At 36.3% G+C, this 25,252-nt stretch overlaps 1 long non-coding RNA gene across 1 annotated transcript; it reads right to left on the reverse strand.

The window, feature by feature from the left end:
* Positions 1-682: 682 nt before the first annotated feature.
* On the reverse strand, positions 683-2,165 carry LOC140574313 (uncharacterized). Its single transcript, XR_011980715.1, has 2 exons — positions 1,680-2,165; positions 683-1,606 (listed from the first exon to the last, which is right to left on the reverse strand). It is a non-coding gene; the product is annotated as an uncharacterized lncRNA (long non-coding RNA).
* Between the last annotated feature and the right edge of the window lie 23,087 nt (positions 2,166-25,252).

The raw sequence follows: 25,252 nt of genomic DNA on the forward strand, positions 1-25,252 counted from the left end.
ATCTTGCTCATTAGTGCTGAGCACTTGTGGGAACATACCAGGGGCTGCTTTCAAATGGCCTCAGTTTTATTTAAAAAAAAAAAAAAGGAAGTTGTTTACCACAAGACGTTTTCACACCTGAGCCATGACGGATCAGGGTGGAGATATTTTTTTGTCTCTTCTTTAGTAGCTCTCTCTCTTGTAATGATTTAGCTGTAATAATACATAAGCAACTGAGTCATTTTTAAACAATAAAACAATGTTTCAGGCATCAGGAAGTATCTCTCGCTCCCTCTGTCTATCTATCTCTCTGTTTTTGTAAGTGGATTCTGGGTTGCAAATACAAAGACAATTGAGTATAATTTCTGCAGTATTATGCTGCTTAAATATACTCTGTTTTATTAAAGGAAACATAGCTTTATTGTGCTGGTGTTGTTCTATCATGTGTGAGCTCTCTTCACCAGTAGGGATAAAGAGCAAGATTCACAGTTAAAAGCCACAGGTGCCCTAGGGAGAGTTAGCACCCTAGACACTCCACCCTCATTTTAGTGAGGGGACACCAAACCAGTTGTGACCTGTGGTAGTATAGCAACACCCGACTACACCACCTGGGGAATTTCACCCCAGGAAATATTCTATAAATCTGAGTAATAAAAAGCACCTAGACACACAGGTAAGCCTGAAAAATATTCAGAGACATGGATTGAGGTAATTAGAAAGGTTTATTCACCACCATGTATAAAATCACTCATTTATTAATATTATTTAAAATTAGCAACAAACACAATAAGAAAAATAAACAAAGAATATAATAACAAAATTACAGGAGCTCCAAAGAACTGGGATATCGGCTGTGGGCGTCCAATTACAGGTGGCCTAGCCCTGTCTGCATTCTAAAGTCTCCAATACACACACACACAAAAGTGCAGTGCACGTGAACTCACACCACAGCAAGTAAGGTGCCAAACCACGAGTGAACAGACAGGAAAGGAGCATCCAGATGTCCTATAAGAAGAAGAGACACAATTAGAATCCACAATGGCTCTAATCACTGGAACCAGAGGACTCCCCACAGCCAGAATGATTTCCCACAAATAGCCAATAATAATAATAATAATAATAATAATAATAATAATAAAAAAAAAAATAGTTCTTTAAAATATTCCACACGATAAACCAAGAACTGCTGCCAAATGAAATGAAACAGTAAATCAATTAACCAAAAATGCCCAGCATAAAGCCATCAATTGATAACCAAATCATTAAATGCAAAAAAAATAACAAAATCAATTCAAATAGAACAAAACAACCAAGCAGCAAAGTAATCAAGCAAAATAATAAGCAAATGCAAATCAAAATAAAACTAGGAAACAAGATAGAAAAAAAGCAAAACCAACCAAACAAAAGTAACAAACCCAGCAAAACAGCAGCGGCTCCAATTTCACCATGTAGGTATTAAACATTTATTATTAAAACAAGAGATGACGAGTAGTTGCTTTCAGGTCTGCACGTTCCAATAGTCCGGCGCCCCCTGGACTGGTCAGTGGCGACGCTCACACAGGACGCTTTAGCTGCTGCTATGCACAAGCTCACACCCAGTTAGCTGTTGCACCAATCCACATTACACCTACATAAAACAGACGTTAGCGGCATAAGCTACCAGTAAACACGCAAAGCTATTCGTACTACCGCGTACTTACCTACTGTTAGACGCTGTCTCAGCACAACCTGCTTACAGGAGCGGTAAAAGCGCAGTGAATCCACAACAAACGGCTACAGCGTTTAAGCTGTTTCCGAGAGCTCTGTGCTAATGCACCACAGACTCAGAAGAGGGGGGGGAAGCTTGCATAGACCGGCACGCCAACACACCTGCACAGGGACATTACACCTTAATATTTAACCGCAACCCAACGTAGCACCACTTTTAGAAGTAACCTACCGTCTGATGACCGTCGCCGAAGTCACAACAGACCCTAGCAGAATGAAGCTCTCCATACACCCAGCACCGCCATATGTATATATGCTAAAGCTAATGCTCACCCCGATTGTATCCACCTGGCGCTTCCGTAAGGGGAGGGGGAAAACAGCGCAGTGCTCCAACTACGGTGGCTGATCTGGCTCAACCAAAGCATACCTAGTACGTGAGAAAAGGGAGGGGGGAAAACAGCGCATCACCTTGACTACGGTGGCTGACAGGGCTCACCAGACACTCGTAGCCAGGCAAAGGCTGCACTGGTTACACAGTATTAATCAGCATTTAATCATTATATTCTAATTGACTTTACTGCAAACTTAGCAGTGTGCAGTGATAAAGTAATAATGACTGGAGACTAAATGATCTACTAAAAAGATGAATCATAGACTCTGTCAGCATTACTCTAAATGTAACAGGGCCTACACAATTATTAAACCAGTGAAAAACCTTCCAGAAAGCTCATTTACTCTGTAAAGCTTAAAGTGTTGTTTCTCTTGTTCATCAGAGGTTTAACATGAACTCATTTCAGATGTAGATTTCAAATGATCTAATGTTTTACCTAGGGAAAAAATGTTTTCACAGCTCAGTCATGTTGAGAGTTTTCACACATCACTCGCTTTCTTTCACCACAGGCAGAGATAATAGAGCAAACAAAAAGAGGAAATCACTCAGCTATTATTGAGTCTGAAGCATCAATAATTCAAATAAAGACTTAAAATAAAGACTGTGTCATTTATCTAGAATCAGAATTTAACCATGTTTACACCTGGTGATTTCATGTGATGAGTATCTGGATTATAACTTGATGAGATTGTACTCTTAGTGATTACATACATCTCTGTATTCAAATCTAACTACTCTCCCATGCACCCTCCTTGCTGTGTTTTTTCTGTTGTGTTCAATAGATTGTTTCTACCTAAAAAATGATTAATTCGTGTTTATTTCTTTACACTGACAGTCAATGTTAATGGGAAGAATTATGATTAGTAGTTGTTCTGGGTGTATGTTGTTATTACCGTAGTACCCAGGTTGAATTATGTTGTCTGTGATTTCAGAAGTGGTTTAGCCAGTAATGCTCATGCATTGGTGCTAAATAATTGCAATACCAGGTTTCTCATACATGCCTTATGTAGGCTGATGGTTTGTTTTGAAAGGCATATTGACCCTTATAGAGATAATGTAAAAAAATGTGTATGCTGTTGCTAGTTATTCTAAAGGAAAACTAGTCAAGGCAATGGATGTTGCACAGTTAATTGGTTTCTCTGTTTTAACACACCAAATAAACCAGTTGATTGACTTTCTACTTGTAGTTGATTTAGTCCTTTTCAGATACATACTGAAACACCAGTGGATCAGAGCTTAAGTGGTTCAAATTAACCCATTAAAAGCCTTGCTATATTATTATGGCTTTATTCTTAAGGTATAGATGTCTAACATTTGTTAACCCCTTTACACTCAAGAACATATTACACAGTAAGGCACCAATTAACTACAGGAACTCCTGCAAAAACTGGTGGGGGCATTTTTTGTAATAAAAGAAGCATATAATAAAACTTGCTGGACCATTGGCCATTTGAGTGGTAATATAGTGTTAGAGACATTTCTTTTGGCAGAGCCCATAAAGTATTAGAAGAGTACTACAGAAGTTTTTTGCTTGCTCATATTGTGACATGTTTAGTTTAAAACCCTTGTCCACCTCAAGTGGTATTGACAGTGCTTGTGTTTGTGTTAAATATCAGATAGTTAATACTCTGGTGCAGAAGTTGGATCAGTTAGAGGTACAAATCCAGGATTCAATCAGGGATAAAGAGCAAGATTCACTATTAATAGCCACGGGTGCCCTAGAGAGAGTTAGCACCAAGACACTCCACCCTCATTTCAGTGAGGGAGCACCAAACCAGTATTAATCAGCATTCAATCATATTCAATCAAATCATATTCAAATTGACTTTACTGCAAACTTAGCAGTGTGCAGTGAAAGTAATAATGACTGGAGACATTAATTTTTCAAAGGCAGATGATCCACTAAAAAGACATTAACATGAATCCTAGACTAGACTGTCAGCATTACTCTAAATGTAACAGGGCCTACACAATTAGTATACAGACCTATTTTTAATCTACCATTTATATCCAAGATCTTCAGAATCAGAATCAGAATCAGATTTATTGTTCACACACATAAGGAATTTAATACAATGTAAATTTTACAATATAAAGCTACTCTACATGTAATTTACAGACAATACACAATACACAGAGAACAATAGTATACTCAGTATATATAGACTATACAAGGACATTTGTATTCAGTGTGCTTTACAGTGTTATTCACAGAATATTAGTATGCTACACTATACAGATTAAATATTGTGCAACCACAGCAGTGTAAACATGAAATGAGTAATGGTACAGTAATGCAGTAAATGTAGGATAAGAGTGATAAGAGTTTATCAGTAATATCTATGGGCTGTAGCTGATGATGGTGATCAACTGTTGAGGAAGGTGATGGTCTGAGGGTAAAAACTGTTCTTGTGTCTGATAGTCTTAGTGGACATAGTTCTGTAGTGTCTGTTTTAATACAATATACAACAGTATTCTCATAGAAAGATTAGAGAACATGGTTGGAATCAGAATAATATTTCTATCGTGTTTCAAATCCTCCTAACTAAACATTTTCAATTTGTAAAGGAAAATGATCTTCCAATAGAAGATATCTTCCACAAGGAAGATATGGAATCCTGCAAGGCTCTATTTTAGGACCATTATTTTTTGCACTTCTCATGTTGCCACTGGGCAGAGTTATAAGCAAACATGGCATTGACGTCCACTATTGTGCTGACAATATGCAGCTGTACATTTAGCAACACCACCAACATAATTAATACAAAAGAATGTCTGTGTCATTTATTTACTTGGTAGTGGTCAATAAAAACTAAGCCTAAGCTGTGTTGCTAAAGCCATACTGTTCTTTAAAGATATAGTGACCCTAAAGAGATTACAAGATACTGCTGAAACTAAAACTTTGTGTGATCTGCTCTGTAGAATGAGATCCTGCTGTTAGATTTAATGGAAACGTTCTCAGACATCTTCTGCTTTGAATCAAAGCTGAAGATGAGAAGTCACTTTAGGTAAAGAGATATTAAAGGAGATTCTTTATTAAAACAATCTTCTCATAGAATGACTGCACTACTCCTACAGGGTATGGTCCAGATGGGATATATAGACAATGTAATGTTAGGACTACATACTAATAAATGCTGATCCTGAACTTTTATAGGACCCAAAACTGCCTACAACATCTTCACTGCCCCTACATTTTTAAAAACAATCCTTAACGTTTACCAGACATTAACCAGATTATTTCAAAGTACTATGTAATGAAAGTTAAAGAGAGTGTAACTAAATTACACTGAAATATGATGTGCTACAAATTGTTAGGTAGATACTCAGATAGCAAATGCGGTACTTACTTGTGGTTCACATACTACATGAAATGATAGTCTAGAGGGGTTGCTTCAAAGCTAGTTTAGAGCCATGAATGAGCTGCTTATCAGCCACAGATAAGGCTCCACTGGCAGTGTTATGGGGTCATGGGCACGCAACAGTTGTGAGATTGTCACCACAAGTGAATTATAACACATCCACTCAGTATTTTTTTTTAAATGCTCCTTTAAGCCAAGACAAACTCTCCAACTTCAATTATCCATCAGCATCAAAACTCAAAACTCTACCTCGAATGCTGTTCACTAACTGGCCTGTGTTTGTGTTGTTTTTTGTTGCCTAGGGTAAGACAATAATAGCAGCTGTGAGTAGCCTGTGATGGTTGCCAACCAACTGCTGCAGTTTTATTTGTTCTTTCAATTAAGTGTTTTCTGTTGGCTTGATCTGTCTAGACTTTTTTATTGGTTACTAGCTATAGCCCCATGTTTATACAAGGTTAAAACTAATTTCTGATTTGAATGTTCCACCTTAAACAGTCGAGTAGTTACAGGCACCAGGAAGAACAGCTGCACAATTTAAGGTGAAATAGATGATAAGAATAATAATCTGACAAAAAAGCCAAATTTAGTTATTTTCATTTTCACAGACGCAATGAGCTTTCAATGCTCGTTGTGAAGAGATGCATCATACATACTGTGTAGAACGCATATACTGTCAAGCTACAATATTTTGTTTTCTTATTCATCAGGAGGATCAGGCTTCTGTAAAATAGAACATAGTACCAATACATTAAGACAGAACACACATGTCATGTTAAGCCAGGGATTTATTAGGAGTGAGGAAGCAGAGGAAGATGATGCAGTAATGAAAGTAAAGGTTCTTATGCTGGAGCCCCTTCAGCAGGAGGAGCTGCATCAGCAGGAGGAGCAGCACCAGCATCCTTCTGCTTCTTTCCCTTGCAGAGACCCTTTACATTTACATAAAAATATTACAATTAAAACATTGAACTACCACAAATTATTCATAAAATTATCATTAAATACATATTGTGTTTATATGAGGATTCTAAACACTGAATAGTGCCCAGCATCATTTTTAACAATACACATGAGAAAATGTCACATTTAGATTTTTAAAGCAAATAGTCTTTTTCATGGCTGATCACTTATTGCCATCTGTAACGATATGGGGGTTGAAACAGGATGCAGGATCCTTTTAATATCATCCCTGACAGAGGTCACAGAATCCAGAAGACCAGAGAAATCCATAATATAAACACAAAGAAACAAAACCCAAAATGAAGACAAATAAAATGAAAACACAGATAAAAACCCAAGAAACCTATAGCAAACATTCATCTACAACATTAACAATGCTAGACAACCAACAGAGCAAACACAGGGGTTTAAGAGGGCATGACACAAACAGGAACACCTGGGGAGGACACAGAGAGGACAGGGCTACAAAGGGGACACAGCTGGGATAACTAATGATTAAGTGGAGCTAGGGTGGAGACAAGAACACAAAACAGAGCCAAAGCAAAACAAAGACACAGAGCAGGAGGAGAAAACAAAGGCAAGGCAGAGACACCTGTTACACTATCATTCTTGACCTAATCAGTCTAGTCTGCAACAAAACGCTTAAGGTCAGTTACACACCGTTTTGCAGAAAAACTTTTTCAGAGCTTTTTTAAAACCACGGCTTTCCAGTTCTGTTTGCTCCTGTATTGGAGGAATAGAGGGTAAATCTGAATAAATCTCATTAAATCTCTAAAAATGAAATTATGAGCCTGTATACCAGATTATAAATCACAAGTTTACTAGGAAATCTCTAACCTCTTCTTCCTCTGCTTGCACGCCCAGCAAAACGAGGCTCAGCTGCAGAAGCACAGTGGCCAAAATGAACTTTGCACTAAGTGAAGCCATTTTGATGTTCCTCAAACACAAAAAAATACAAAGACAGGTATCAAATGTGAGATGATTCACAAATGAGGTTGGATCCAAAGCATGTAAAAATTGATATTGATTTAAAATGATGATCTAACAGAAAAAAAGACCTGAGAAAAATGAAAAAGGTTGAGACATTTACTTGCTTTACTAATAATACACTAATAACTACAACTACAACTATTAATAACTACAAAATCTAGTTTTCAAAAATCAAAAATCTAAATCAAAAACATCACGGAGTCAACAATAGGTAGGTGATAACATTGTGATGACATTTATCAAACTTAAGTGGATCTTGCAACAAAATCCTCAAAAAGAAGAAGCAGTGAGATGACAGATTTTACCCACATAAAAATACTGGGGAACATAATGTAGGTAGAACACAAACATTGAGCTTTGATTGCATGAACTAGAATTTAAGGCTAGGGAAATGAGACTGATGATTAACTGAGAAACCTTTACAATAACTGATTTCTGCCAAAAAAAAGGGGCAAAAGAGCTATTGAAGCTATAGTTATATTTATTTGAACAGAACTCCATGCATGCATGGCTGCATAGAATAATTAACCACTTAAATATCATCACATTCTTCTATTAATGTTGCTGAAATGAAGATTGAGCTGATTTAGATGTTTTTATTTAGTACCATGAAGTCAATCACATTGTGATTTACATATTCTTTAACACTTTTTTTCTCCAGAGCATCATATATAAATGTTTATATGTAAATAAATGGAAACATTTTGTAGTTTGAGTTGAACTTTTTTTAATGAATATTAGGTTATGTTGTTAAGATAAGAGATAAGATAAGATAATCCTGTATTAGTCCCGCAGTTGGGAAATTCTCAGTTAGTGTAAACTGATGTTTTTAAGAATATATCAATGACTGCTCTGCCATCAAAATATTTTTCCTCTCTGATGTTTCAGTGTCGGTTTCTCTGGAGTTTAATTAAAAATAAATAATTTATATTGATTTGGATATCAAGAAAAGATTTTTTTGAGCCAGCTCCTTCCATCCTTCCATGTTCATGTCTGATGTGTGTAATGGCCAGTTGTTGTGTTAATAGTCCTCATGCATATTTTTTTTGTTTTTGTTTTGTTTTCATTTTATTTTGTTTTGTTTTGTTTTGCTTTCAAGTTTACCTTTACTCAATTATTCATTTTAGACAGACTACTGTAATTGAAGAGCATTAGACTAAAAGTTTAATTGTCGTTCTAATTTGCATTAGTTAAATAAAGACTATGAATGAATTCCTAGGAATCCGATTAATTTCAATTTTATATTGAACTACAGTACTCTTCAGCTCGCTCTTTTATATTGGATTTAAATATACCTCCTGTTAAGATGTGCTTTGTAGTTACTAAGGCACTAAAGTGTTTAGCCTCTTTGACCAAAGATGTTAAACACTAGAACTTGCCCCCAAAAATATAGATGTTTCAATGTATTCCAGTTTCTGTATATGAGATATAAACAAAATAATTTATTATAGTTGGAAGGGACATGGTGCATTAGAGAAACTTACCTTCTTGATAGGAACCAGGTGTCATATAGTAATTTTCATAATCTATGAAATACTGACCCAAAGAATAAACCAGAGAATATGTGCGTCCCTCTATCAAACAGCTAAAGCTCAAATGTAAGTGAATCTTAAAACAAAATCCTTTTTAAAAGCCTCAAAAGGAAGAAATGCAGTAAGATAAAATATTAAAACCTCATTAAAATACTGTGAATCAAGTTGCAGGAACAAGACTACAGACATGAGCTGGGATTACTAAACTACAATTTAAGTGTAGGAGAAAAAGACTAAACTAAAAGAAACTACAAGAACTGATTTCTGCCAAAAGGTGCACATGAGCTATTGAAGTGGGGGTGTACTTTTATATTACTTTTAATTACTAAATGCATTGCAACTGCATACTTGTATGTATATTATAATAATCACATAATAAGGGTTGGGAGGGTTATAACAAGATGTAAATAAGGTTTGTAACATTAATATACAAAGTAAGGTAATTACTTTCAGGTACTTTTGGATTACTTCTTTTTTAAAGCCAGATATTCAAATAAAGACAAAAGAAAAACATATTAATTCTACATATTAATTTATTCATTTATGGAGGTAAGAGTGTGACCCTGTTTTAAGCTGTAATGCAATTCTGCTTATAATGACTGTTTTAAGAATGTGCCTGTAACCTAATTACTAACCTTTACACTGTAACGGATTACAGTTACTGTATTGTTGTATCCTGATTATGAAACATTGTTACATGTATCCTGTTACTGGACAACTTTGCTTGTAATTAGTTATATAACATCACCTTTGTCTGTTAATATTGCTGACATCAAGATCAAATTGATGATTTCAATTGATTTCATAAAGTCATTTACATTGTGAATTACACTGTGTCATGTAAGTCAATTTTAATTAACTTACATAAGTACATTTGTGTGTCTAGATGTTCTTTACTCTCATTTTCTTTACTCTAATTATGCTCAACACTGTTTATTGTGTTTATTGTTTTCAGGTTTATTTTTCTAAGCCAGTAAACTTAGACCTACTCTCATTTCTACTATAGTTAAAGACATAAGACTGAAACGTTCATTGCCGTTCCAATTTGCATCGATTAAAAAAAGACTTTGAATGACTTCTTAAGAATGACTTTGAATGAAGTGTCTAGGTGTACAATCTGATCATTCAAATGTCAAATCCAACTGTAGTACTCCTTAGTTTGCTCCTTCTTGTGTGCTGTTCATTGCAGTTGTAAGGCACTGAAGTTTTTGACCAAACATTTTCAACAATAGTTGAAAATAGTGTATTCATAAATATTTATCAATTACATGAATTTTAAACTGTTATGATCATTTGCTGATTTTAATAGGTGTCAATGACTTTGATTTTATACCAAATATAAAAATGATGAAGGATACCCATCTTTTGTCTTAGGTATGTCACTGGTGTTCTATTGTGTCACTAGTAATACTGTGTTTTTTGTCCTTTGTCACAAAATGTGTCACATTTGACATGAGAATATTTTTTACTGAATGTTGCTACACTTAAGAGCTAAGATTTAAAGGATTGTGCCATTACTTGTTTATTACTATTTTTATTGTTATATCAAATACATGTTTGAGCAACTGAAAAAACAGCATTTATTCACACCTTTATCAAACTTGGATGAAATAAATAAAAGAATAATCATTTTGTCAAGGTTTGGAAGAAGATCCAAACTCTCAGTACATGTGGTATCATCTTGCTATGCATCTGCTTTGTTGCCAATAGAACTGGTACTTTGCAGAAAGTGGATGGATTAATGAAGGAGTAATGTCGAATTCTTCAGCATAACCTTAAACCATTCTCTAAATATTCAAAACATGAACACAAGCAGGTGTTCCAACCGGACAATGATCTCAAACACACATCAAAGGTGGTTAGAGAATGGATAAAGCTGGCTAACATTAAGCTTTTAGAATGGCCTCTCAGAAGTCCTGAAATTAAACCTGACAGGAAGCCAACATTTTATTGGACCAGTTCTGCCAAGACAAGTGGCCAAATATTCAACCAGAATTCTGCAAGAAGCTTTTTAATGGCTACCAAAAGCATTTGGTAAATTGGTCTTAGTTGTGCTCTATGTATATGCTTGATCCGGGATTTATAACGCTGACCATATGCTGGTTTCAGAAAACACCCCCAAAAATCTCAAACCAGTACTTGTTTTTTACTGTTGTAAAGATGTATTGTGAACACTCATTCTGCCCCAGAAAAAAGTCCAAATAAATTATAGAAAGACCAAAACTGCAACTGTAAACTTTGGCCATAGGAAGCAGATAAAGGGAGAAGCCTTGTGATTTAGACTGTTTTTCTGCTTTTTTTTCATAGGGTCATAGGGCCGTCTAGTTGAAGCTCAAGCATAAGTGGCCCTCACAACAAAATATTTTTAAAAAGACTCAAAAAGAAGAAATGCATTAAAATGAAAGATTTGAACCTTATTAAAATATGATGAATCATGTTGCAGGTAACAACAACAACAAACTTTAGCTGGGATTGCTAAACTACAATTTAAGGGTAGGAGAAAAAGACTAATAGAAATGTCTACAATAACTGATTTCTGCCAAAATGTGCACAAGATATATTAAAGTAGGAGTGCACTTACTTTTATTAACTACATTGCAACTGCGTACTTGACCGCATATAATAATTAATATTAATTAATTAATTATATTGTTGCAGTTGGGTTAAACTGAAGTTTTGCTGACTATAGGATTTTTGTCATGGCTGTGCCAGCACCATTTGCTTCTCTCTGATGTGTCAATGTCAGTTTCTTAGAAGTTTGGCATTTACCTTTGACTTGTATATCAAGAACAGACTTATTTAGCCAGTTCTTTCTACTTATTTTTTCATGTCTGCTATGTGTAATACCTCCAGTTGTTGTGTTGTTGTTCATTATGCTCATTCTAGAGTTGACTGTTTTAAATGTTTTCAGGTTTACTTTTCTCAGTCAGTAAACTCAGACCTACTCTTATTTCCTGATTTTAGACAGACTATAGTTGAAGACAATAGAAACTTTTATTGCCATTTCAATTTGCATCAATTAAATAAAGACTATGAATGACTTCCTAAGAATGACTTTGAATGAAGTGTCTAGGAGTACAATCTGAATATTCAAATTTCATATCTAACTATAGTTCTCCTTAGATTGCTCTTCAGTTTGGATTTCAGTCTCCTTCTTGTGTGCTGTTCATTGTGAAATTAAAGCACTAAAGTTTTTGACTAAACATTTTTAGCAATAGAAAGTTGAAAGAGCAAATAAAAATGTTTTTGATCATTTATTCTTGATCATTTATTCTTTATACATAAGTGATGGATCTCTCATTAATATTCGTCTCTTAAAATTCTCTTTAGAAGTAAAGAGAAGCTTAACCTATATTTCAAGTTAACTGTTTCTACACAGCTCGGTGGTTTAAATGTAAACAAAGTCATTCTTATCTTATGAAGAGAAATTGTGCATTAGAGAAACTTACTTCTTTACAGTAGTGGTAATTGAAAGCAGAGGTCGTCATGACTAACACAAGTATAGTCACTTAGGTGTCATGTAGTTTACTCATCATTTAACAATGATTAAAAGATTACTGAACTTTGTAAGGTAGTTTTAATAGACATTAAACTAAATGTTTAAACTGTAATAAACTGTATGTTGAAATGTACAACATATGACTTTTAGTTTACAGTGAGCAGTATAAACAAAATAAACACAAATACTTCACAGCAGTGGTTGAACATTTACATACACTATTCATGGACATGTCATGTCAAATCGCCAGTGGTTGCAGAAGGACACAAGTCCCATACTTAAGTAAACATTCAAATACTCCAGTTTAAAACTCAAGTACTTTTACTCAAGTCAAAGTTTCTGTTTCTGTAACTCAGACTGCATGTGCTGAAGAGATTTAGAAATTATATTTTATAAAAGCCTAAGGAATGAGTAATGAAACACCACTGACATAAAGATAGTACATAGCCATCTTTAAATAAAAATACATGTGTATTCATGCAGCCAATGAGTTACGTAATACAATGGTCTGAGATTAAATGTAAGAAAATAAAAACACATTGAGATATTTTGCTGTTACAAATGGAAAATGTAGAACAATTATCTAGAATTACCCATGCATGTACACTCATTTTGTTCCAGAAAACAGAACAGTTTAATAAAATGATTGGAAGACTAACATTGCACTATTTATGTACATGATGAGCAAACTTCCAACCAAAAAATTTTTTTATTTTAAATGCAAAGTAAAAATGCATGAATCAAAATGGTTGAAATAATACATAAACATAGTTTAATTATTGTGTCTTCTGCACCCCCTAATAAAGCTGAGTTATGAATGACAGATTTGATTTTATTTCTTACTAAATACAGCACGATATGTGAGTAGTAAATATACAGGGTTGATAATTCCACAAATTTTATTGATCTTCTAATTACTTTATTATTAGATAATGTGAGATCATTTCATTATCATTGTCCTACAAAGTTATCTTCTACAGCTTTTAGAGGTCTAACAAAGTAAAAAGAGACTTTATGTGTATTCTTAGTTTTCAACTTTTGCATTTCTGTCTTTCAATCAACAAAGTCCATGTAGATAAACAGTCACAAGCATGGTCATCCAGTAAAGTGAGGATGAATCAATGCAAGGCCCCAGAGTAGGACAGTGGGCAACAGGGTAGTGGAGAGCCAGGTCAGGCGGTACCAGGATGGAAGAGTTGGAACCCGGCATCTCAGCGCATGTAAAAGACAGAGAAAGAAAACAGAAAGGAGGGAAAACCACAAAGGGTTAGGAGGAGCGCAGGAAAATGTAATGGGGTGGGGGTAATATAGCGTGATAAGACTCAGTAAATGGACCTGTATCAGCAGCAGCAGACAGCAGGGGGCAGCTCAGCACATAGGGGTGAAAAAAGAAAGGAGAAAATTATGATGTGTTTAGGTAAAGGTGCACGTATTTGTCACTTTACTTTGTATGGCGAAATGTGTCCTCCGCCTTTGACCCATCTGTGGTAGTACACGCACACGCACACGCACACGCCTGTGGGCAGCCAACTCCAGCGCCCAGGGAGCAGAGAGGGTGAAGGGCCTTGCTCAAGGGCGCAACAGGCCCAGGTTTTGAACCCACAACCCTGATCAAAAGCTGTAACCGCTGGGCCACCACTGTCCCACTGGAGTTTGGATTTAAGAGTTTGAATAGACTAAAGGAATTAGGAACTAGAGACTGCAGTACTGATCAGAACCTGTGAACAGAGCAGTACAGTCTAAACTTGTTCATATTTAAGCTACATCAGCAAGGATAACAGTACAGTGCATTGATGGATTATCCGAAAGCTTGAGCAAAAATTTATGTTTCTGATCTAGATTTAAACACAGACAGTGTGTGTGAGTCCCGAACACCAATAGGACATTTATTCCAGAGTTGGGGAGCCTTATAAAAGAAAGCTCTTCCTCCAGCATTGATTCTCCTAAAGCGAGGAACTGACAGAAGGACAGGGTCCTGCGAATGAAGTGTACGTGATGGATTGTATGTTTTGAGAAGAGGTTCCCAAGATATTGTGGGGCCAAACCATTTAGTTACTTATACATCAGAAGGAGTATTTTAAAATCAATGCGGAATTTAACTGGTAACCAGTGCAGGGACGAGAGAATGAACACTCTAGCAGCTGCTTTTTGAACTTCCAACCAGAAGGGCATTACAGTAATCCAATCTTGAAGTTATGAATGCATGCACCAGCTTCTCTGCGTCGTGTAAGAAGAGTACTATACGCAGTTTGGCAATATTACGTAGGTGGAAGAAGGACCTTGGCTATGAAGGGGAGATTTGATATTAGTCTATAATCACCAAGCTCATTGGGGTCAAGGTTAGGTTTTTTAAGAATAGACTTGATAATTGCTGATTTAAGGTATGTAGCCAATGTGGCCAGTACTGGTTCATCTGTTCCATGCTCAAGATCTATAGGATGAGATAAGCAGGAGATAGTTAAATTTGGAAGGTTATTAATAAAAACACTAGATGCTGCGGTTTTTATGGTCTGTTTCCTCATAAAGCGAGAAGGCAGGCGGATATCCTGGTTTACGACTATATGAAACATGATTAGGTAGTGGTCAGAGATGCAGTCAGGCTTTTTAATACCCAGGGTCAGAACTAGGTCTAGTGTATGGTTGCATCTATGAGTTGGAGTTGGAGCATTTTGAGTGAATCCCAGGGCATTTAAGATTGTTTTAAACCCAGTTCTAAGGGTTCTCAAAGTGAATATTGAAATCTTCAACAATCAAATCCTCATCAGCAGAGATAGCTACTTCTGATAATGGCAGAATGAATAGTTTAAATCGAGTAAAACACTTACCTGCCCACTCTCTAATTCACCTACCAGAGTGGTGTGACTGGGTAGAGCCAGTCATTCATGGCGTACCAGCTTCATGATGTTCCCGGAGAGAACCCCAGGCGGCTCGGGTGAAGCCCATCTCTACGGTTACGGAGTGCTGGACGTTCGCGAAAACTCTCTCAGTTATCTACGAGGTCCGCTCCAACGCTGCCGCACCAAATGTCAGTTAAAATGTCATCAGTGGTGATGAATGGAACCACAGAAAGTTATTAAATGAAATGGTCACAAATACACTAAATGGCACTTAAAACAATAGTTAATGATTCTATAAAAGAGGAGGGTTTTTTGGAGTCGTAGAATGAAGATGTAAGCAATGTAGGTCAGAGCTTTGCAGAACTTTTTGAAAATTGATACAATTCACATTTAGGTGTTTAGGTTAACATTATAGTAATGCCATATTTAGGAGAAATACATCAATAATTAGAGCTCCATCACTTATGTAATACAACAAATAATTATTTAAATACATTTTATTGGGCCTTTCAACTTTCTATTGCTGAAAATGTTTAGTCAAAAACTTTAGTGCTTTAATTTCTACAATGAACAGCACACAAGAAGGAGACAGAAATCCAAATTGAAGAGCAAACTAAGGAGAACTATAGTTAGATATGAAATTTGAATGATCAGATTATACACCTAGACACTTCATTCAAAGTCATTCTTAGGAAGTCATTCATAGTCTTTATTTAATCAATTCAAATTGGAATGGCAATAAAAGTTTCCAATGTCTTCAACTATGGAATGGAAAAATCATGTATTCATCAAAACTTCAGTTTACCCCAACTGCAACAATATAACAAAATATTCTAGAAAAAGAGAAACAGGAAAGTCAACCTGCAAAACATCTTCATTGTTTACAAAAGAGGGTTTTATTAGTAGAAATTTATGAAGAAAACGTATAACGTAAGATAAAATCAAATTCAGTTAGTCAATTTAAGAAAAAACAACTGACAATGTAAACAACTTTTGACTTTCTTCATATTCAGTTATGCAGTTGCAGTGCAGTTATGTTGTAGAAAAAGTATTATTATAAGTACACTCCCAGCTTCAATAGCTCATTTGCCCCTTTTGGCAGGAATCAGTTCTTGCAGATGTTTATTTGAGTTTTTAATCAGACTCCCACTTCTTCCCTAGAACTCAAGTTCTATTTTATGTGACGTAGAGTATTTCTATGGGGTTAAGATCACACTGCATTTTCTCTTTTTTGAGTCAGTCTTTTTTTTTAAGCCAGTACAGAGTCACTTAGCTGAGTCTGAAACATTCAACAGGACTCAACTGATCATTACAGGAAATCTGCACAAAAAACAGCATAAGATATACACATACACTCCTAACCAGGTAAGCTTTGTTCATTTGTTTTGTGATAGCATTACTGAATAGAAAACCAATGTTGCATTAGGCCTCAAAGGAGCTTACAAAACTGGAATTTCTTATAAATTATGTTCAGCTTCTGTTAGTATATTAGAAACTGTTCTTTTTTGGAAAAGAGCTTATGGTCAGAGTTCGCACTACTAACCAGTGAGAAATACATTACATTCCTACACCTGGACTTAAACATTTCTCAAGTTCTGCACTCATTATTGGGTGTTTCATCCAAACTAATACAGATTAATTTACCCAAAAAGAAAATCATCCATTACTGTTGGAATAGTTATATATTTACTTTATTTTCTTCTCATTATTACTGTTATGTGGTGAATTATTTTAAATAAAATTCTTTTGGTGACATTAAGTACATCTCAGTGTCTGTTAGCTGACAGTTTGAGACCACCATCACATGAAGCAAATGGTATCAAATACTCTATCTCTAATCTCTAATCCTTCTTTTGTAAAGATAGAAAAGGTGCACTGCAATACTACACCCACGTTTACAATGAGAAGAGGTGTGTTATTGCTGACACAGTGCCTGACTGCATTTATTTCTCTCTTCACAGACATCATCAATAAGATGTATCGGAGCACTCTAGTCCTGCTGCTTGTTGGATGTGCCATACTGTCCACTGATGGTCAAACAGAAACAGACTTCATCACAAAACATATAAGATCCAGAATGACTCTACAAAGCTGTAATGAAGAGATGAAAGAAATAAACAAAAACATTTCACAAAAGAAAAACAAAGACACATGCAAACTAATAAATACTTTCATACTAGATACGATTACAAATGTAAGGAAGGTCTGTACTAACGGAAGACACTTACGTTTGAACTATTTCAGAAGCAACATAAACTTTCATGCTATTGATTGCCGTTTAGTCAAAAAAAGTAAAGCACCCAACTATACATTTAACACTGAAGAACAGACAAACGCATTTATGTGGCATGTGATCGGAATAATCGCCTGGTGCATTATGTCCGACCATGTACAGACTAATAAATAAAATCATAAGGCTTGATGGAGATTTTTACATAATCTTTAGATTTACCTAATTTAGCTGAATTCATGAATTTATGTTGTTTATCATTTGTTACTGCATTTTAAATTTTAATGGCTAATTTAATATTGCATGTAAATGATTGTTTTAATGATTTAAAGTTATACTTGTTCACAGAACAGAAATATTGATAGTTCTGTGAACTATCGATAGAAAGTTGATAATTACCTTGTTTCTGAAAAACTCATTATGTGTTCTTGTGCAAACAGCAGAATACCCCTTATATACAGTGGTCCCTCTGATGAAGTAAAATTACTACAACCTATTATCCACAACAGAAAGACTATAAAAAACACTCTGCACTATTGTGGTGTACAGAAAAGCATCTCACAATACGCCACCAGACCAACTTTGAGGTGTATCGGATACAACTGCAGAGACCATGTTGGGATTCACTGCAGTCAGCCAAGAAACAGCGAGCTGAGGCTACAGTGAACACAGGCCCACTACAACAGGACAGTTGAAGACTGGAGAAACATGATTTGAAACTTAATGTCTGCTGAGGCAGAAAATAAGATCAGAGTTTGGTGCCAACAACAGGAATCCATATCCATGGACACAACCTGAATTTTTCAGACTGGTACAGATTGTGTTACATTGTCCTGGACAGACTTAAACTTAAATACCAATCAAAAAAATATTCCTACTTAGTCCATGCAAAGTCTTATATTTAGCATGTTAGCGACATCTGGTGGTCAAAACCATTAAGTGATTTGTATATCTGGTCATGCATGTCTTCAAAATCTCATTGTTGAGTTGGATACAAATATTCAGATTTGGACAGAATCTGAATAAACAGCACTGAACGGACACAGGACAGGTTGTGTGCTGTTGCAATTCTTTTTACCTTCACATTGTTACTTTTTGTCTTTTTGTCCTGTAATTATTCTGTTAATATAAACCGATCAGCCATGACATTAAAACCACTAATGTGAAGTGTGATTATTTCTGTCAAGGTGTGGATATATCAGGCAGCAAGATAACATTCAATACTTAAGGGTGATGTGTTGAAAGCAGGAAAAATTTGAGCAACTGAGTCTCTATCTCAGTTGCAGTTTGTTCCCCTCTTTCTTTTTATCAAGCCTGACGACATAATGTGGTTGTTTGCCGAAATGAAGCTTCAGACTTCAATGGCTTCATAATAACTGTAGAATGAATTTGCTATGCTAGTATGCTAACTGTTTGCAACCTGTATTTATTGTTACCTGTTTGCATGTATAGATAAGTGTTTCATCTAAAGTGTGTTTATTTCAGTTAATTTCAGTTTAATTTTATTTCTACTGCACTTTTCACAATATGATGTCACGAAACAGCTTAACAGACACCCAGGTCTAAGCCTCTTTTGAACAAGCCAACAAGACAAACTCGTTTAGAGTGAGAGTAAAAAAATCTTGAGGGGTAGGAGGGTTGTGGCAAACACCGGCGAATTCACAGAAGGCGGGCAAGCAACAGCAGCATTCAGCTACAAATAGACTCACTTTAGCGTCCTGCAAACAGCAGGGGCCCCCACAGGACATGGAAGATAGAGCATAAAGGAAGAGGGTTTAAGAGTATTTAAGAGTACCACCATATCGGGACAAGTTTACATAAGTTTGTCATGTAATCCTACATTTAGTTTGCACTTTCCTTTCACATCTTGCTGCAGAGGGATGAAGCATATGGATTAAGTAGTAAGCAAATTTTTCAAGATTTCCAAACCTTCCAAACCAAGGTTTTTCAGAGCATACTCACGTGAATAAAATTGTTAATGTTTCAGTCAATGAAAGAAAAACAGAAATAACTTGAATCTGACAAAAAACAATAAATAAATAATAAATACAAATGCTATGAAAATTAACCAATGAAAGTCAGATATTGCTTTTCAACTATGCTTCAACATAATTATTTAAAAAAAAAACTCATGAAACAGGCCTGGACACAAATGTTGGTACCCTTAACTTAATATTTGGTTGCACAACCTTTTGAGGCAATCACTGCAATCAAACATTTCCTGTAACTGTCAATTAGACTTCTGCACCTCTCAACAGGTATTTTGGCCCACTCCTCATTAGCAAACTGCTCCAGTTGTCTCAGGTTTGAAGGATGTCTTTTCTAGACGGCATGTTTCAGCACCTTTCAAAGATGCTCAATAGGATGTAGGTCAGGGCTCATAGAAGGCCACTTCAGAATAGTATGTAGTAATGTAGTAATAGTAGTAATGTTTTCCTTGTAGCCATTCTTTGGGTGTTTTTAGCTATGTGTTTTGGGTCATTATTCTGTTGCAAGACCCATGACCTGCGACTGAGACCAAGCTTTCTGACACTAGGCAGCACATTTCTGTCTCAAATCCCTTGATAGTATTGAGATTTCATTGTACCCTGCACAGATTCAAGACACCCTGTGCCAGATGCAGCAAAGCAGCCCCATAACATAACAGAGCCTCCTCCATGTTTCAGTAGGGACAGTGTTCTTTTCTTGTGTGCTTCATTTTTCCATTTTTGAACATAGAGCTAATGTGCCTTCGCAAAAAGTTCCATTTTTGTCTCATCTGTCCATAGGACATTCTTCCAGAAGCTTTGGAGCTTGTCAACATGTAGTTTGGCAAATTCCAGTCTGGCTTTTTTATGATTTGTTTTCAACAATAGTGGTCATCTCCTATGAAGTCCACTTTGGCTCAAACAACGACGGATGGTGCGATCTGAAACTGATGTTCCTTGAGCTTGAATTTCACCTTTAATCACTTTAGATGTTTCTGGGCTCTATTGTTACCATTCGTATTATCCGTCTCTTTGATTCGTCATCAATTTTCCTCTTGCAGCCACATCCAGGGAGGTTGGTTACAGTCCCATGGATCTTAAATTTCTGAATATATATAACTGTAATCACAGGAACATCAAGCTGCTTGGAGATGGTCTTATAACCTTTACCTTTAACATGCTTGTGTATAATTTTCTTTCTAATTTCCTGAGACAACTATTTCCTTCACTTCCTCTGGTCCATATTGAGTGTGGTAAACTCTATGTCACCAAATAGTACAGTGACTGTCCGGAGCCCTATATATAGGCCCACTGACTGATTACAAGATACCTAGACACCTGTGATGCTAATTAGTGGGCACACCTTGATTTAACATGTCCATTTTCTTCACATTATTTTCAGGGGTTCCATCATTTTTGTCTAGGCCTGTTTAGTGAGTTTACCTTTTTAAATAATTCTGTTGAAGTATTGTTTAAAATCAATGCCGGATTTTCATTTGGTCATTTTTATAGAAATTTTATTTATTATTACTTTTGTCAGATTAAAGTTATTTCTGTGACCCCATTATTATTTCTGTGACCCCAAGTTATTTCTGTGACCCCATTGTGGGGTTTTCTTTCATTAACCGAGGGGTACCAACAATTGTGTCCACGTGTGTAGAGTAGTATATTTAGTCTCAGTATCAAAAGTAACTTATCTGAGAATAAAAACATGTTAGATTGATCTTGATTAACTGGGATTGTGTAAGAACATGTGAGTGGATTAGCAAATGTGTATCTACCTGGGTTGCCAGGTGAGTGTGGGGCAAAATGAGCCTGAGCTCTTAGATTGAACATATACATCTCGATGTAGTCATTATGGGCTAGAGGGGTATAAAGCAGTGGTTATATGAGCAGTGGTTCTCTGGAATAATGGTGCTCCAACCCATACTTTTTGGATGCTTTGCGGAGTTGGGCATATTTTGGGATTATGATCACCCAACATCCTGACCTCACTAACGCTCTTGTTGCTTAACACAATCAAATCCTCACAGCAATGTCAAAATGTCCAGAATCAGTCAGTATGACCAGCATGTGGGGTGCTTCAAAATAGCAACTCTATAAATCCAAAAGGACATTTCTTTATATCATCGACTTTGCTCTTCCTTTTAAATTGGAATTAAATGCTGCTGGTGCGGAGTGACTGCAGGAAGACAGAAATGGCACCCTGTGTGCTACTGTTCGAAACAGTTCAATTGCCATTAGCTAAATTATTCAGCAATTAAGTAGGACATTTGTTGCTTGCTCTGCAGCGTTTTAATTGTAAAACCCCTTCATGTTTTTTACTGACCACAACTTTCTAACCAAACTTAATGTGATGGGCTTTGTTGGCTCAGGGATATCCGAAAAGGATTCAGCACAAGGGTTCTGAAAATGTAATTGCTGATGTCCTACCCTGGGTGTAACATCTTGTCCAGATATTCTCTTTTATGGTTAGAGTGTTGCATCTCCTGGGTGTATTTTTTTGTAATTTCTCTCTCTCTCTATCTAGTGATGAGATTCTGAACTTGTAGATTGACTGGGCTGACAGACACTGAATGTGAGTAGCTATGCTAACGTTTCTGCACAGCCAGTAGCAGAATTGTCCCAAGCCGTCCCTCGACAGCAGGCCTTGGGTGACCTTCTAGTTCGAGACCCAACCATGTCTCTTTTCTTTTTAATGTTCCAACCTCTGAGAACCCCTAAATCATTAGCTCAAAGGTTATAATATGCGTTAGGGACAAATGTTGCAGTCAGTCTCTTAGCTTTCCACACTGGTGTTCCTCTGCAGGCTTGTCAAAAATGTGACTCACCATTAAACTTTTTTTTTCTGTTCTCTAAAACAGCACATCTGAAACCTCCAGCAAAATGCACAAGTTTTATATACTGGTATAAAACAGTGATATGTGGTCACCTAAAAAGTTCCTATTTTGCATTATAACACCCTGCATATGCTCCCTGTATACTCTTATTTAAAATAAAAATAATAATATAAAAGTAATCAGGCAGTGCATTCCTTTCTCTCTTTCTGATTGTGTGTATGGGTGTGTACAGTCTTGTCTGAGTGTAAGTTAAATGCACTGTATTTTATTTAAGGAAACACGGCATCATCAGGCTGGCTTTATTCTCTTAGTGCATTAAGATTGTTTTTTATTCTTCATTTACTTCTTTATCTTGTTCTTCAGTGCTGAGCAGTTGTGGGAACTTACCAGAGGGCTGGTGTTGAGTGGTCTCGGTATTATTAAGAAAAGAAACCTTGAGAAAACCACAGAACCACACCCGAGTCATGACTGACAGAGGCCAGGGTTGAGGTATATTTTGTTCTTTTGTAACTTTTATGTGATCCAATAAAACAATGTCTTTGTTTACAGTCTGATCACACAAACACAGTCTTTGTTTTGTATTATCTGTGCATTATTATACTTTATACATCATTATGAGTATTTTGTATTTTATTCAAGGAAACACAGCTTCATTTAGCTGGTGTTATGCTCTGGTGTGAGAGCTCTCTTCACCAGTAATTAATCCTCCTTCTTAATTTACTTCATGTGTAGTTTCTCTTGTCAATCAGAGGAGAAATTCCAGATCAGATTTTGCCTTCAAACAGTCTCATTCTTTTGTGAAGAAAAGACTGTTATCTCCCAGATGTTTTCACATATTTGTGATAAAATCTTCACACTGACTAGCCTTCTACTCTTGTCATCACCTTCATGAACCACATAGTAGACACAATTTATTGTAGCCCGAGAGAGAAAATACCCATTAAGATTAACCAAAACTCTTGCTTAACTTAAGCTAAAACTAGCTTGGTCGGCAAAGTAGACTCAGAGAACAACACTTAGAGAAGAAACTTGTGCCACAGGTGGGGGTGGGAGGGTGGCATGGCTGCAATTTAGCAGGAAAAGTGCTGTCAAACTGAGAGGGGTTTTGGTTGCTGAACGTGTCTTGTAGATAACATCTGTAGATAATAATCTTTATCCCTCAGTGTTCATGCACTTGTGCTAAATAATCACATTACAATCGGTACACATTACAATCAGCCACAATAAGTTTTTATTTATTTATTATTGTATGGGTTATTGACACCTGAGGTTAAACGTTGTTCATCAGTAGACTTCACACCTCAGTCGGTCCTAAACTAGGCACTAGTTGAAGTTTTCTGTTCCGTTCTCTTCTTTTTTGCCTCTTTCACACACACACACACACACACACACACACACATTTATTTCCGGCATGCTGACTGTTGTCTCTTCTCAGATTATCCCCACCAGACGGGTTCCCAAGCTCAGCAACCTGGGAATCAGCACTTCTATATGTAACTCAGTCTTGGACTTAAGGATGTCTTTTCTAGACGGCATGTTTCAGCACCTTTCAAAGATGCTCAATAGGATGTAGGTCAGGGCTCATAGAAGGCCACTTCAGAATAGTATGTAGTAATGTAGTAATAGTAGTAATGTTTTCCTTGTAGCCATTCTTTGGGTGTTTTTAGCTATGTGTTTTGGGTCATTATTCTGTTGCAAGACCCATGACCTGCGACTGAGACCAAGCTTTCTGACACTAGGCAGCACATTTCTGTCTCAAATCCCTTGATAGTATTGAGATTTCATTGTACCCTGCACAGATTCAAGACACCCTGTGCCAGATGCAGCAAAGCAGCCCCATAACATAACAGAGCCTCCTCCATGTTTCAGTAGGGACAGTGTTCTTTTCTTGTGTGCTTCATTTTTCCATTTTTGAACATAGAGCTAATGTGCCTTCGCAAAAAGTTCCATTTTTGTCTCATCTGTCCATAGGACATTCTTCCAGAAGCTTTGGAGCTTGTCAACATGTAGTTTGGCAAATTCCAGTCTGGCTTTTTTATGATTTGTTTTCAACAATAGTGGTCATCTCCTATGAAGTCCACTTTGGCTCAAACAACGACGGATGGTGCGATCTGAAACTGATGTTCCTTGAGCTTGAATTTCACCTTTAATCACTTTAGATGTTTCTGGGCTCTATTGTTACCATTCGTATTATCCGTCTCTTTGATTCGTCATCAATTTTCCTCTTGCAGCCACATCCAGGGAGGTTGGTTACAGTCCCATGGATCTTAAATTTCTGAATATATATAACTGTAATCACAGGAACATCAAGCTGCTTGGAGATGGTCTTATAACCTTTACCTTTAACATGCTTGTGTATAATTTTCTTTCTAATTTCCTGAGACAACTATTTCCTTCACTTCCTCTGGTCCATATTGAGTGTGGTAAACTCTATGTCACCAAATAGTACAGTGACTGTCCGGAGCCCTATATATAGGCCCACTGACTGATTACAAGATACCTAGACACCTGTGATGCTAATTAGTGGGCACACCTTGATTTAACATGTCCATTTTCTTCACATTATTTTCAGGGGTTCCATCATTTTTGTCTAGGCCTGTTTAGTGAGTTTACCTTTTTAAATAATTCTGTTGAAGTATTGTTTAAAATCAATGCCGGATTTTCATTTGGTCATTTTTATAGAAATTTTATTTATTATTACTTTTGTCAGATTAAAGTTATTTCTGTGACCCCATTATTATTTCTGTGACCCCAAGTTATTTCTGTGACCCCATTGTGGGGTTTTCTTTCATTAACCGAGGGGTACCAACAATTGTGTCCACGTGTGTAGAGTAGTATATTTAGTCTCAGTATCAAAAGTAACTTATCTGAGAATAAAAACATGTTAGATTGATCTTGATTAACTGGGATTGTGTAAGAACATGTGAGTGGATTAGCAAATGTGTATCTACCTGGGTTGCC

The sequence above is a fragment of the Salminus brasiliensis genome, chromosome 1 (genome assembly GCF_030463535.1).
Source record: "Salminus brasiliensis chromosome 1, fSalBra1.hap2, whole genome shotgun sequence".
Taxonomy (NCBI): Eukaryota; Metazoa; Chordata; class Actinopteri; order Characiformes; family Bryconidae; genus Salminus; species Salminus brasiliensis.